The sequence below is a fragment of the Giraffa tippelskirchi genome, chromosome 7, assembly GCF_054371585.1.
Source record: "Giraffa tippelskirchi isolate mGirTip1 chromosome 7, T2T-mGirTip1v1.2.pri, whole genome shotgun sequence".
In the NCBI taxonomy this organism is placed as follows: domain Eukaryota; kingdom Metazoa; phylum Chordata; class Mammalia; order Artiodactyla; family Giraffidae; genus Giraffa; species Giraffa tippelskirchi.
The window spans coordinates 118,518,736-118,535,232 of record NC_137281.1 but is presented as its reverse complement, the minus strand read 5'-3'; the positions used below and the strand labels follow the sequence as shown (position 1 = coordinate 118,535,232).

Genomic DNA, 16,497 nt, shown 5'->3' with positions numbered 1-16,497 from the left:
GAAAATTAGAGATACCAAGGGAATATTTCATGCAAACATGGGCTCGATAAAGGTCAGAAATGGTATGGACCTAACAGAAGGAGAAGATATTAAGAAAAGGTGGCAAGAATACACAGAAGACCTGTACAAAAAAGATCTTCATGACCCAGATAATCACAGTGGTGTGATCACTTACCTAGAGCCAGACATCCTAGAATGTGAAGTCAAGTGGGCCTTAGAAAGCATCACTACAAACAAAGCTAGTGGAGGTGATGGAATTCCAGTTGAGCTATTTCAAATCCTGAAAGATGATGCTGTGAAAGTGCTGCACTCAATATGCCAGCAAATCTGGAAAACTCAGCAGTGGCCACAGGCCTGGAAAAGGTCAGTTTTCATTCCAGTCCCAAAGAAAGGCAATGCGAAAGAATGCTCAAATTACCGCACAATTGCACTCATCTCACACGCTAGTAAAATAATGCTCAAAATTCTCTAAGCCAGGCTTCAGCAATACATGAACCGTGAACTTCCAGATGTTCAAGCTGGTTTTAGAAAAGGCAGAGGAACCAGAGATCAAATTGCCAACCTCCGCTGGATCATCGAAAAAGCAAGAGAGTTCCAGAAAAACATCTATTTCTGCTTTATTGACTATGCCAAAGCCTTTGACTATGTGGATCACAATAAACTGTGGAAAATTCTGAAAGAGATGGGAATATCAGACCATCTGACCTGTCCCTTGAGAAACCTGTATGCAGGTCAGGAAGCAACAGTTAGAAGTGGACATGGAACAACAGACTGGTTCCAAATAGGAAAAGGAGTACGTCAAGGCTGTATATTGTCACCCTGCTTATTTAACTTATATGCAGAATACATCATGAGAAATCCTGGGCTGGAAGAAGCACAAGCTGGAATCAAGATTGCCGGGAGAAATATCAATAACCTCAGCTATGCAGATGACACCACCCTTATGGCAGAAAGTGAAGAAGAACTAAAGAGCCTCTTGATGAAAGTGAAAGAGGAGAGTGAACAATTTGGCTTAAAGCTCAACGTTCAGAAAACTAAGATCATGGCATCTGGTCCCATCACTTCATGGGAAGAAGATGGGGAAACAGTGGAAACAGTGTCAGACTTTATTTTGGGGGGCTCCAAAATCACTGCTGATGGTGATTGCAGCCATGAAATTAATAGACGCTTACTCCTTGGAAGGAAGGTTATGACCAATCTAGATAGCATATTAAAAAGCAGAGACATTACTTTGCCAACAAAAGTCCATCTAGTCAAGGCTATGGTTTTTCCAGTGGTCATGTATGGATGTGAGAGTTGGACAGTGAAGAAAGCTGAGCCCCCAAAAATTGATGCTTTTGAACTGTGGTGTTGGAGAAGACTCTTGAGTCCCTTGGACTGCAAGGAGATCCAACCAGTCCATCCTAAAAGAGATCAATCCTGGGTGTTCATTGGAAGGACTGATGTTGAAGCTGAAACTCCAATACTTTGGCCACCTCATGTGAAGAATTGACTCATTGGAAAAGACCCTAATGCTGGGAAGGATTGGAGGCAGGAGGAGAATGGGACGACAGAGAATGAGATGGTTGGATGGCATCACTGACTCAATGGACATGGGTTTGGGTAAACTCCGGTAGTTGGTGATGGACAGGGAGGCCTGGTGTGCTGCGATTCATGGAGTTACAAAGGGTCGGACAGAACTGAGCGACTGAACTGAACTGAAATCAAATGCTAGAAAGCCCACTTGCAGATATGTTTACTTCCCTCAGATTTTCACCCCGGGAAGGGAGGAAGATCATGGCTTAACCTGCATTTCAGAGAAGAAGGGCGACTTGTGGTCTCCAAGAGAGTTTGGCTGTGTCCTCTGCCACTCTGCTGTGACTTCTGAAGGACTGCTGAGTTTCTGAGGGAGCCTTCTCAGGGCCAAATGACTACTGAGGCATTCTGCCATTCTTATGACACAGCTGCAATAATTCTTTTTGAATTTGTGGTATACATTTTTGACAGTCTTCCTGACCAGATAGAACATTTCAACAGAACGATACTTCTTTTAATTATTGAATAGTCCTGTGAAGTATGTACATATTATTTTTATTCCTATGTTATAGATCATAAATAAAATAAGATTCAGAGAAGTGAAGTAACTTATCCAAGATCACACAGCTAATAATGTGTGCATGCTCAGTCGCTTTAGTTGTGTCTGACTCTTTGCAACGTTATGGACTATAGCCCACCAGGCTACTCTGTCCATTGTATTCTCCAAGCAAGAATATTGGAGTGGGTTGTCATGCCCTCCTCCAGGGGATCTTCTCGACCCAGGGATCGAACCTGCGTCTCCTGTGTCTCCTGCAGTACAAGTGGATTCTTTACCCCTGAGTCATCAGGGAAGCCTGAGGTTGATTACTACTGTCATCATAATTCTTCAGATAATTATGTTGAAGCACAGAAAGGGTAGTGGTTTACTCACTAACTACAAAGAGTAGATGATCAGGCCAGGAGTCAAACTCAGAAATTCTAATGCCTAAATCCGGGTTTATAACCACTAAACTACAGTACAGACCTATGACAGATGTTACCTGAATATGGTGTTTTAAAATGTGAGTTTAGAAGCAAAGATGTTATTTAGAAAAAAAAAACTCAGAATACCAAGGATAAATATTAAACTGATTTTCCTAGATTATTATAGTAAGCATTTCAGCTAACTGCAGGTATTTAATGGAATTTCATTTTGTGGTTCATGATTTTTGCAATTATATTCATTTTTCATCAACTTCTCATTTAGAAGTTATATTAATAGTTTTCTAGTCATATGTGTGGCTCTGTTTCTGTCCCTTTACATATAAGATTGCTGTTTACTTCTATTCTTTACTCTCATATATATGTTCTGAGGAATTTACACATTCTGTCTGCATTTTCTTAACACCCCATAATCATATTTAGGGTCTTTACTACCCTATCTATAAATTCTCTGATAGGGTATTTGCATCTGCTAATGGATATGTTAGCCTATTTTTTTTTTTTTCTTCTTTTTTGTTCTTTGAATTTACCCTCTCTGTGCATGATATCACTCTGTATCAGGCAAGTCTTCTTACATGATCCTTTCTCAGCTGAGTTGTCTGCTTATTTGCTTTCAAGATTTCCTTGGTTCTGGCCACTTATCCTCAGTATCATAATGTAATAAGCTACAATAAACAGAAATTCTAACTAGCTAAAGCTTAAAAAGGGAGTGGGGGCATTCTCTTACATGCCACAAGTCCAAAGGTAGTAACTCTCAGTATGGGTCTAGCAGGCCTTTAATGTCAGGATATATTATTCTGCCATTATTTTGTCCTTTCCTTTGAGCATAATTTAATAGCAGCAGTTCCAATTATCATATCTTTATTCCAGGCAAGAATTAGGAAAGGCAGCACAAGCTGTGCCTACCCTCCTTTATCAGTGAAGTAAAAGCTTTTCCTAAAACTTTCAGATAAGTTCTGTTTCTGTTCTCATTGGCCAAAACTGTGCTATATGGCATCTCCTAACTGCAATGGAGGCTGCAAAGCAAGCATCAGCTAGTCACATTGCGCCCTTAAACAATTTTGGGCTTCTGTTAACTACAAAGAGGGAAAGCAGAATGGAAAAACTGTTTTGGTATGTACAAAGCTATATCTGTTTTTGCTTTCTGCCATGGTAATACAATATTAGTTGAGCATATGGCCACCCAACTAGAGACTACATTTTCCAACTTCTCTTACAGCTAGATGTGGCCATTTGACTAAGTTTAGGCTGGTCACGTTTGCGTAGAAATGATGTGTATGTCTTTCAAGCCTTGCTCATTAAAAAAAAAAAAAAATCTGTGATCCACACCAGATCTCATTCCACTGCATGCCCTAAGAAATTCTACCCTGGCCACTGGCTCAGGTCATGTCATGGTCTCTTTGTTCATGCTGCTCACCATGGCTTCTGTGACCATTGATTATGCTGGACCCAACAGATTACCACCTCTCTAGTCTTACATATGGGTTTCCTTCAGTCTGGCAAGTTTAAGGGAAAATGTAATTTCTTGGTTTAGGAAAGGAAAAAAATTGTCACTAAGAGCCATAAATGCAGGATTCAGAGAGATAAGCCTGTTCAGAGAGATAATCATGTTTCCTACCTTCAAAACCATCCTTTATGAGAAGAAAGAGAAAGAGAACAAAAGATAGTGTTTCAACAGATACCAACTCAAGTGAAAGGGCTGTTATACTGGTGAATAATCTTTTAGCACTTGTAAACTTCAAACTCCTTCCTGCTGATCATCTCAGTCACTTTTGTCTTTCTTACTCCTAAATTTTATTTAGTTTTATCTTTTGGCTTGATATTTGTCTTTTTTCCTTTTGAACTACACCAGGCAGTAGTTTAGGAGAAAATGGTACAATTTGATATATTTTAATGATTTAAATTTTAAAACTGTGATTTGCATTCTTTTCCACATGTATATTCCACAAAATTAGTATATAGTCAAGGTTTATCTTGTAAAACTGAATGGTCAATAAACTCTGTCTCCTTTTTATTTTCTTGCATTTTTCTGCCCTTTCAAACTTTTTTTAACACCTTTCTCTCCAGATTTTTGGTTTCATTATACTTCCCTGTGCTCTCTTGCTATTAAAAAGCACCTTCCTCTAAACTATCAAGGTCATCAAAAAGAAGGACAGTCTGAGAAATTGTCACAGACAGACGAAAGAGACATAAAGACTAAATGGCATCCTGCATAGGATGTAGAAAAAGGACATTAGGGAAAAATTAATGAAATTTAAAAAAAAAATCTGTGGAGTTAATAGTAATAAAACCATGTGGTTTCTTAGTGGTGACAAATGTATCATAGTTCATATATGATGTTACCAATAGGAGAAACTGGTCGTGGGCTCTAGGAGATCTCTATAATACCTTTGTAATTTATTGAAAATCTAAAACCATTCTAAAATGAAAAGTTCATTTAAGAAAACTGAAAGTTGAAAAATATGGAAGTCAAAGCACCTTGCAAACTCCTTCTCTGTAAGAATTTGGGGACACAATGTGAAGCTGTCCCTGGAGTGTCCCCAAGACAGCCTTTTCCAAAGGAGGTTCTCAGAATATAATCCATTAGTAGCTGTATGTCCAAAGGTCATTGGTGAAATGTTTGGTTACCATTCCTCCCTTGGAAATTCTTAGTATATATATTACATATTATTATATATAATTGTTTTTCACTTGCTAAGTTGTGTCCGACTCTGCGACCCCATGAACTACAGAACTTATATTAATATATAACATGATGCATTAATATATATATTGTGTACCATGAATTTTGTGCATGCATATATATATACGTATATATATTACACATATAAATATACACACACACAATGGTACATAATACACATTAGGTCTCTCCAGGTGGTGCTAGTGGTAAAGAACACCCATGCCAATGGAGGAGATATAAGAGATGCAGGTTCGATCTCTGGGTCAGCAAAATCCCCTGGAGGAGGGCATGGGAACCTATTCCCTTATTCTTGACTGGAGAATCCCATGGACAGAGGAGCCTGGCAGGCTACAGTCTGTAGGGTCTCATATAGTCAGACATGACCAAAGTGACTTAGCATGAACGTATGCAATACATATTGACTTGGGAAAGTCCCGAAGCCAAGAGACTTCCTTATCTAGTAGAGGGTTTCTCACACTTATTTGGCCATGTGAACTTTTTGTGCCCAAATAATATATCTACTTCCTGTAGAAGTAATATGCCTCTAATATACCCTGGGAAAGCTGGCTCAGAAAAAGCAGTCCTTAGCTTGGAAGCTTGAATGATAAAAGTTTAGGAATGGCATTAAACCTGTAGGGGCAGTAACTTCATGGTATTGCTCATGTCACCCCATAGTACTCCACTGAACCGCAAATGTGACTCCTCAGGGAATGATCAAGCTACAGGAAAATCACTAAGGTTTTATTATAGATACAAAGGATGCAAATTATACTTAGAAACACACATTGTCAGTCTCCTGACTCTGCTAATTGACTCCAACTTTAATGGTGCTAGGCTCATTATTCCCCTTTTAGCAGTGTCCAACATCAGCATTTGGGAGCCTTTGAAACCATGTGCATCTTGAATAGGTTGCAGTTTGATCATTTAAAGCAACAAAGATCAATTGTCCAGGCTTGAGCTATATGGGGTTGGCAAACCAGACTGCAGGATGGCTGATCCTCTTACTTCAGCTGCCTTCCAGTTGATACTGATTGCTGCATCCACATCAATTGGTCAGTGATCCACATCAATTAAAGCTGCTCAAAGGCACAGAGAGAAGTTGCTTTATCCAACTTCACGTCAGAAATATAGAAGCAGCTAAAGGGGGAAAAGGCTTTTGTGTGACTTTCAATGGAATTTGAAGTATGCTGATCCATCATCTGTCGATTCACTATGAAGAGGATTCTAATGAGCCGCTTTCTGACTTACTAGGAAAAGGAGTGGATTTTTGCTACTTGGTCCCCATTTCCTCTCTTTTTCCTCCTTGGGCTGCATTATGGTTAAGGGACATTTGTGGGGGTAAGCCAGTGGCTGTAGCTAATCATACCCCATTTGACATAAATGAATTTATTAGACAATGTGGGTGTGTTAGTCACTCAGTCATGTCTAACTGTTTATGACCCCATGGACTGTAGCTTGCCAGGCTCCTCTGTCCATGTAATTCTCCAGGCAAGAATCCTGGAGTGGGTTGCTATTCTCTTCTCCAGGGGATCTTCCTGACCCAGGAATTGAACCCAGGTCTTCCTCATTGTGGGCAAATTCTTTACTGTCTGAGCAACCAGGAAAGTCCTTGTGAGGCATTATTTGTTTTAAACAACATTGATTGAATGCATTTACTCTTTGTCAACACTATGCTCTGATATATCAGTAAAGAAGATGTGCTCTCTTCCCTCAGGGGATTCTTGGACTGGCAGCAATGACAGATATGAAAATAGACTACATTACAAAATGTGGGAACTCTGATAAGAGGAGATCCTGGGCACTTCAATAATATGGAAGAGAAACTGACCTGACATGAAACAGGGTAAGGATTGAGAGGTGCTCAAGGAAGACTTCCTGAAAGTGGTGGCATCTGATCTAACAAAACAGTATGTGTCCTGTTGCATGATCATCAAAATATGGAGAGAGGTTATATACAATTAGAACACCAACTGAGCCATGGAACACCAACTGAGCCATGGACTTCCTACATGAAACAAAAGTTAAGTACTGAGTGGTCTTTAGCCTATTTGGCAAACATTTTATGTCGTCTCAAGTAAAAGTCTCACATATGTGTGTGACAAGTATGTTGAACAAGCATAACTTCTGATATAGTCAAAAGATAACTTCACTGCTTTCTTTTCCCACTGCATTACTTAGTCTTTACTCAATGTGAGTAGCCAGTCCCTGCCCCCAAAAGAAACTCAGGCAAGTTCTAGATTTTGAAACTCAGTCTAAGGTAATGCGGGAGACCCCAGTTCAATTCCTGGGTCGGGAAGATCCCCTGGAGAAAGGATAGGCTACCCACTCCAATGTTCTCGGACCTCCCTTGTGGTTCAGCTGTTAAAGAATCCGCCTGCAATTCGGGAGACCTGTGTTTGATCCCTGGGTTGGGAAGATCCCCGGGAGAAGGGAAAGGCTACCGACTCCAGTATTCTGGCCTGGAGAATTCCATGGACAGTCCATGGGGTCGCAAAGAGTCGGACACAACTGAGTGACTTTCACCTTTCACTAAAGTAATAAAGAAACCTGGAGTCCCTTCAAGTCACAAACACTACCTCAGTTCAGAAAATTTGTTCAGAATCATGTTGTAATATCTCCAAATGGAAGTAATAGTCCCTGCACTGGGGCCGGCTGCTGCCTAAACACATGAAGTGTGTGAGGAGAGGGTGGGCTTCCCACTCTACTCACTTTGTTCCCAGCGCTGGTGGTTGTGTTAGTCACTCAGTGGTGTCTCTTTGCATCCCCTGCTGGACTCTAGCCCGCCAGGCTCCTCTGTCCATGGAATTCTTCAGACAAGAATGCTGGAGTGGGTTGCCATTCCCCTCTCCAGGGGATCTTTCTGACCCGGGGATCAAACCTGGATATCCTGCACTGCAGGTGGATTCTTTACCATCTCTGAAAGTGAAAGTCGCTCAGTCGTGTCCGACTCTTTTGCAACCCCATGTACTATACAGTCCATGGAATTCTCTAGGCCAGAATACTGGAGTGGGTAGCCTTTCCCTTCTTCAGGGGATCTTCCCAACTCCGGGATCAAACCAGGGTCTCCTGCATTGCAGGCGGATTCTTTACCAACTGAGTTTACCATCTCTAGTTGGTGATAATTTGCATCCTATCTGTGTGGACCGAGGGGATGGGCGAGGAGAAGAACTGGGTGGGAGAGTTTGTACAAGGCTAAGTAAGTGATTTCTCACCTTCTGGGCCAGGAAGGTGATTGAATTTGATTCTCTTTGGAAAGAGTGATGATAATTGGGGGTGCCCTATTTACTCTCTCACACAGTTTCTGACCCTAGTAGTTGTGGCTCTGTTCCAGGATGATGACTCCGTCCTCAGCCTCTGGGAATCTGGTGCTATTTTCTACCCTCTTCCTGTTGAAGTCAACCCACCCCATGTAGGTGACTTTCTTGAGTGAGAATTAGTTCACCCCACATCTGCACATCAGGAAGCACTCTCATACCCCATGTCCTAGTGAATTCTGGGAAAACAGTTCCAAGTATTCCCATTAAACCTCCTTCACTGGGAAAGAGGTAAAAGGGCAGCTCCCTTCTTACCTTCTGTGCACTGTCACACACATTCCTGGGATGAGGGCAGGGGAGGGCAGGGGAGATGGGACTTATTTCCATAAAGGGCCAGATAGCAAATATTTTAGTTTTGTGGGCTGTGTGGTCCTGCTGCAAGTATTCAACTCTGCCATTGTAGTACAAAAACAGCAGTAGACACTAAATATACAAATGAGTGTAGCTGTGTTACAATAAAATTTTATTTAAAAAACATGAAGTAGATAACCCAATTAAAAAGTACGCAAAGGATTTAGATAGACATTTCTCCAAAGAAGACATACAAATGGCAAATAAGCACATGAACTGATGCTCCACATCATTAGTCATTAGGGAAATAAAAAACAAAACCACAATGAGATGTCAGTTTACACTCATTAGAATGGCTGTAATTAAAAAGACAGACAATATAACTAGTGTTGACAAGGATATGGAGAAGTTGGAAACTTCATGTCTTACTGATGGGAATGTAAAGTTGTGAAGCCATTTTGAAAATTAGTCTGACAGTTCCTCAAAATGTAAAACATAATTATTAATTTTACTCCAAGGTACCTGCCCAAGAGAAAAAAAAAATAAAAAAACATTTGTCCATGAAATTCATACAACTTCTATAGAAAACAGTGTGGAGATTCCTCAAATATTTTAAATAAAAGTGCCATATAATCTAGCAGTCCAATTCTGGATATATATCCAAGGGAAGTGAAACAGAATCTCAAAGAAATATCTGTACTCCCATATTCACTGCAGCATTATTAACAATACCCTAGATATGGAAACAACAAATGAAATGTCCTTCAACAGATGAATGGATAAAGAAGTTGTGGTATATGTATACAATGGAATATTATCCAGCCACAAGAAAAAAAGATCCTGCCATCTGAGGGCAGGTTTTTGTGTGTTAGTAACTCAGTGGTGTCCGACTCTTTGTGACCCCATGGACTATAGCCCACCAGGCTCCTCTGTCCATGGAAATCTCCAGGCAAGATTACTGGAGTGGGTTGCCATTTCCTTCTCCAGAGCATCTTCCTGACCCAGGGCTCAAACCTGGGTCTCCTTCATTGCAGGCAGATTCTTTACTGTTTGAGCTACTAGGGAAGCCCCTGAGGGCATGATGCTAAGTGAAATAAATGTGGCAGAGAAAGAGAAAAACTGTATGATATCACTTACTTGCATAATCTAAAAAAGCCAAACTCATAGAAACAACAAGTAGAATGGATGGTAGTTATCAAATGGGGGTGTAGGGAAAATGTGGAGTTGGATTATAATGTCCAGTTATAAAGCAAGTAAGTTCTGGGGATCTAATTTACAGCATGATGTTAATAATGCTGTGTTATATACTTAAAAGTTTCTGAGAGTAAATCTTGAATATTCTCACTACATAAAGAAATGGTAATTATGTAATATGATGAAGGTTGGCTAACACTCTTGTGTAATAATTTTGTAATATATTTGTATCCAGTCAACATTTTGTACATCTTAAACTTATGCACTCTTATACATCAATTATATCTCAATAAAGCTAGGAAAAATAGAAAGAACACATATCTCCATGCAAAAACTTGAGCACAACTGTTCATAACATCATTATTTCCATCCAAAAAAATGGAAATAACCTAAATGCCCATTAACTGGTGAATAGATAAACAAAAGATGATATATTCATGCAAAGGAATATTATTCAGCCATAAAAAGGAATAGAATTCTTATACATGCTGCAACATGGATGAAAGACCACATAATGTGCCAGCTAATTTATATAAAATGTTCAGAATAAGTAAATCCGTAGAGACACAAAATAAATTAGTGGTTGCCTTGGACTGGGGGCAGATGAGGAGGCAATGAGGAGTGACAGCTAATGGTGCAAGCTCTCTTTCTGGTGTAATGAAAATGCTCTAAAATTAGATTATGGTGATGGCTGAACAACTCTGTAAATTTGCTGAAAATTGTACAGTTTAAACAGCCAAATCTTATAACATGTAAATTATACCACAATGAAGTGAACAACAGGCACCAAGCTGGATTTTGTTTGAGAGTCCAGTTTGCTGAGCCCTGATCTACAATGTCTATGCTCTACCCAGATCACCTTCAATGCAATTTTTACTTTTCTGTTTCTGGCTTTGGTCTCCTTCAGTGTGTGAATAGCATACTAGCAGCTCAGTTTAGAGGCTTGTCCTTGGCTCTGGAACTGCTTTGCCCTGGGCACAGTTTACAGCCAAAAATGTCTGCAAGTTTTCATCCCAGGGGAATGGTTAACCAATAACTGTCAAGTTGGGGATTATGAAAGGCCAGACTTCTTGCCTTGGGATGAAACAATCTGAGATATTATACAATTTACACTCCTGAGTTCCCCTGGGGGAAGCAACCTTCCTTAGGACCTTTTTCCTGAGATGACAGCTTTGCCTGGTTTCTGTCCATCTCTGTCCCAACTCTCTCACTCCCTTTATAAATAATTTTCTAAATAACTGCTTGCATATTCTTGTCCTAGTGTCAGCTTCTGAGGACTTAGTCAAGGAAGCTCTCTCTGAAGAGGTGAATTTTAGCTAACATTTAAAAGATGATAAGGAGAAAAGACAGCAAAATACAAAACAAAGTCATCACGTTTATTTCTTAAATATTCTTTTCCAAACCTAGGAATATACTGACTGGCTATATTCAGGATTTATAATAAGTAAAAGCACCTATGAACTTACATAGGTGCATGTCAGACAGTGTTGTTTGTCTGAAATTGTCCCATACCAGACTTATTAACTCCCATCCACCAATCCCATCTTCTTCTACAGACCCCTGCTAGATTTTCCCTCTTGTTATGTTCTCAATTGCAGTTAGTGTTATGACCATCCATCATTGTGTTCAGTGATGAAATCTAGGGCATTTCTATTGTTCCTCACCACCACCCCTAACTGCCTTTTACTCACATCCACTATGTTCAAAAATTATCCGTCTCTCTTACTGTATCTCCCAAATATTCCACTAGTCTGTTTATGTTCATTCCACATACTACTGCCATATTCTGGGCCTTAATCATATGACAAAAGCCTCCTGGTCTACTAACCTAGATCCTTGCCTAGCTCCAGTCCATCATCTTCCTAGTGGGCTGAACAGGGAAATCTACATAAAATGCACATTTGTATATGTCACTGCAATGCTCATGACTTTTTGAGGACATCCTATCAGATATAGTGTTAGTGTCCAAATTTATCATAACAAATGCTTGCACTTGTTTTTGTTCCTATTTATTCTTCTGGTCTCAACTCACCATCTCCTTTTATGCTCCATCAACATAAAATGAGGTAAAGTGTACCACCCATTTAGATTTTTTTTCCATAGCTGCATGCATTCTCTGCCCCAAAACAACTTCTCTTTTCATTCAATAACTCCTATAGTCTGTTCTGCTATTCCATGACATGTATGTTCCTGAAATCAGTATGCTGAGCAAAAGTGCACAATAACACCAACTTTCACCTTCACTAAAATAGGGTTAGGAGCACAGCACTCAAAAACTTTGTTAGTGACACATGTAAAAATAAGATAGAACCCTAAGAAAAACAGTTTTATATACCTTGAATGGTTAAGAGAAATACAAATGCTGCAATAACATGGCACTTCATCTTTAAAAAGACCTGAAACTTGCTTGTTGAAGTGAGCAGCAAGAGAACTGCAGCCTGTGAGTTATTGTGAAGTGGTAGAAGGAGGGTTATGTGAAATCAGAAGGAAAGTTGTGACACCATATGTGGCTTTTAACACCCTCAGTGAACTGAGGAAGCTGTTGGATATTTGAAGTATTTGCACCTGTTCATTTTGTTATTTTTATTAAGCTCATTTTAGTAGACTGCACATTTATATGTTTCCTCAATGGTTCTCATGCATAAGCAAGTACTCAATTGGTGTCATGCTCAAATTATTCCCCAGTATATTAATCATGCTTAAACAAATTCATATTGTCAAAATAAGCTTTATAGAAGAACTGACTATACTTATCTTTTGAAAGATAAAAGAGTGGCCAGAAAATATACCAAATGAGCCTTGGAGCATCTTGGAGTTTTAGAAAATAAGAAAGTACTCCAAAAAGAAAATATTCCACAATGATGAGATTATGTTAAAGTGACATGGGAGCCAACTGAAAGAGTGTCCAGTGACCAAGACTGGAACAATTTAATTTGAACAACAAAATAAAGAAAATAGAGTAAAACCCAAGGTACACAAAAATATTCTTGATATAAATAAATGATTGAATAGCTAAATAAATGGAATAAATAAATTGCCTGTGCAGAAAAATTTAAAATAATTGATATAGATACTGTATCAAGAAGGGGAACATAATTTAATTTCACTTAAACATAGTCTGTGAAAAGTAACTTCCTTTCAAAGAGCACAGAATGGAAATGGACTGAGGGTTGGGGTATACTTTATGGAGGTGCACTTTACAGGGGAGAAACCAGACAAACAGTATCTCAGCCAGGTGATCTGGTGATCAAAGTCAACATTAACAGTGATACATGATGTTGACTGTAAGACCTTTGACATGATATGATAAAAATGACATTTTAATTCTTGTCCTCTCAAAAATCTATAATACCAGTCTAATAATAAGAAAAAACATTAAACAAATCACAACAGAGGGCCATTTTATAAGTGATCAATAAATCTAGAAAATTTCAAGGTCATCAAAAAGGAAGGGAAGTCTGAGAAACTCAGAGATAAGAGTAACCTAAGGAACAGAATCAAAACTACAACTCTAGAAATAAGTCAATGCCCATTTATCTTTGCCAATCCCAAAATGTCACCTATTCCTCCAAAATGCTTGTAGATATTATAAAATCAGTATATTGGTGCAAAAGTATACCATACTTAAGAAAAAAAAGCTTAAGTAATAATCACCCTAAGATTTATGATAATAAATAAATGTACTCCAAAACTCCTAGGACATTTTTTTTTTCTCTGTCCCTTAAAGTTATGAATCTTATCATGTCTTTGAAATGTAAACACAGCCTGCAGTCCCTGAGAAGGAGTCTTGATTAACTCAATCACTAGAATCTGAAATTTAAAAAAGAGGGTTAGAAAGCTTTCTAAACACAAACTGTTAGGAGAACTCTCTTACCCAAACTCTAAATTGCAGCCTCCTTAAAAATTGCTTGTCAAGGACAAATACAGACCTTAAAATAGTTCTTTACAAATAATAGAAGACTTTAGCCATCTGAGTGAATAAACTTAGTTTATTCCAACTGTTATTTATAAACTAGTGAATTTTGTATTGCACCTGATCTGTGACTGAAGTTTTAAAATGAATTCTATGAGATCTCTCGTTATGTCTGTCTATATGTCTATATGGGTACATTATAGATATGCTATTCTCTACCTTCAGATGGCATTCACAGATTTAATTGGTAAGAGAACTCTATTTAATTGGTTTAGACAAACATAAAATTTCTCAAAATATAATAAAAAATTAACTCAAATGTTTTTCAAAAGAAAAAGAAAGAGTAGCTTAAGAATACATGACAACTAAATGCAGTGTCATATTCTAGGTGGGATCCTGGAACAGCAAAAGGATGTTTGGAAAAACTATGAAAATCTTAATAAATTATGGACTTTACTTAATAATAATAATACGTCAGTGTTAGATCATTGATTTTAACAAATGCACCATGCCAGTGTAAGATTTTGGGCTTCCCTAGTGGCTCAGTGGTAAAAAATCTGCCTGTATTGCAGGATACCTGGGTGGAGAAGATCCCCTGGAGAAGGGAATGACTACCCACTCCGGTATTCTTGCCTGGGAAATCCCACGGACAGAGGAGCCTGGTGGGCTACAGTCCATGGAGTTGCAAAGATTCAGACATGACTTAGTGGTTAGATACACATACTCACACACACACACTCACACATACACACACACACACACACACACACACACACAATGTAAGATGTCAGTAATAAAGGATACTGGGTACAAGAGGTGTGAGAACTCTGTACTATGTTTGCATTTTTCCTGTGAATCTAAAATTGTTTTAAAGAATAAAGGGTTTTTTTGTGTGTTTTTAAGTTGGAGGAAGAAGCCTTACATCACATTTTCCATAAATCCTCTTCTCAGATCCCATCCAAGCTAAGTCAGCTTCTGGATTTGCAGAATACTGTATCTTAATCCTGCTGCTGCTGTTTAGTCACTAAGCTGTGTCTGACTCTACTGTGCCACCTGGGAAACATTCCACTCTCTCCTGTACTCCACCATGGTGTAATCATCTGTTTCTTCCCTCACTAGACCACCATCTCCTTCAAGAAAGGAAACAAGCTGTATCTTTATACCTCCAATATTCAGCATTGCTCAAGTTAATAAAAACTGCCCAGTATGTATATATTATGTAAAAACACACTCTTCAATGTTAGTTGATGTAGTAACTACTTTGTGTAACTTATAGCTTCCCTTGTTAGTATTGCAAAGAGTCAAATACATGTTAAATATGGTTACATCATCCCCTTTTTGATTCTTCAAAGTACTTTCTTTCATTGGGACTGGAGAGAAAAGAGAGAGCAAGAGAGTGAGCAATATTTCTGCATCCTAACCCCTCCCCCGCCATCTTTTTCTTCTCTCCCAGTGAGCAATGGGTTTCTGATTTTGACACTTTCATCTGCCTTTTCATCTGCATTCACGTCTGTCTTCTGTAACAGCATGTCAATCTAAGAAATCAAAGTGGTTCTAAATAATCCATATGCCCAACATCTAAGTACTTCTTCCTTGAACTGATGTGTTCCATTTCCAAGGTCTCTTAGGTGACCCTTCAGGCAGGGAGCTCTAGGACAGGGCTGTTGGCAAATGATCACTTTAGCTCCTCTCTGGACACAGACTTGTATTCTGGTTTATCTATATTGCTTATCCCTAATCCAAACTTCCCTCAGGACCTAATAAGTTGACCAGCCTGCCTGACTGATGGGGGTCAGTGCGGGTTCAAACATCGGTGCTCACATGCTCATCAAAAGCAGTTAGTTTCAGGGAGAAAATATTGGCAGCAGGACACTTTTCATTTTAGAACAGCTGCTGAAACCAGGAAACCATTTTAAGACAGGTAGCTGAAAAGAAACTTGTTTGTTTTTCTCTCATTTAACTGGAGAGAAACTTCATGATGATGTCATTTGAAAACATTAATTTTAAAGAGAGTTTGCAAGTTTGTTAGGTTTTATGTCCGGTTGAAATATCAGATAATAATGATGACTTTTTGTTAGTCTACACAAATAATCTCCAAATGACCTAATAGGCCAAAATGACACAGAGGATTCAAGCATAAGGTGAGAAGTCAGATCCAGTGGTCATTAAAATAGGTCTCTTCCTATAAGAGCAGACCTGATTTAAGATTCTGTGTATAGTCAGGATATGATATGGTATGTGCTCAATTGCTTCAGTCATGTCCAACTCTTTGTGACCCCATGGACTGTAGCCCACCAAGCTCCTCTGTCCATGGGATTCTCTAGGCAAGAATACTCAAGTGGGTTGCATGCCCTTCTCCATGATATGATATATCTGAATCAAATTTTGAAGCAAAGCTGGGGAAAGGTAATATTTTGAAACTAGTAAAATATATAGCACATAGATGTATCAGGCATCAATAGAGAAGAATTTCACTGGAAGATAGTTTGTAGATATGAACCTAATTGAACCAGAAACCAACCTGTATCCAAACACTGCCCTAAAACTTGCAAAGGAACTATGTATGGGACACAGAAATTTGTGTCCTAGTCAACAGATAGTTCTTG

The 16,497-nt window shown here is 38.9% G+C and overlaps 1 protein-coding gene across 1 annotated transcript in view; it reads left to right on the top strand.

Moving 5' to 3' along the window:
- The window catches only part of UNC13C (unc-13 homolog C), a 1,717,543-nt gene that overhangs the window by 509,627 nt on the left and 1,191,419 nt on the right, over positions 1-16,497 (top strand). Inside the window, exon 4 of the mRNA XM_081513848.1 lies at positions 6,894-7,022. The gene's annotated coding sequence lies outside the window, so the exon portion shown is untranslated. The remainder of the gene's footprint in view (positions 1-6,893; positions 7,023-16,497) is intronic.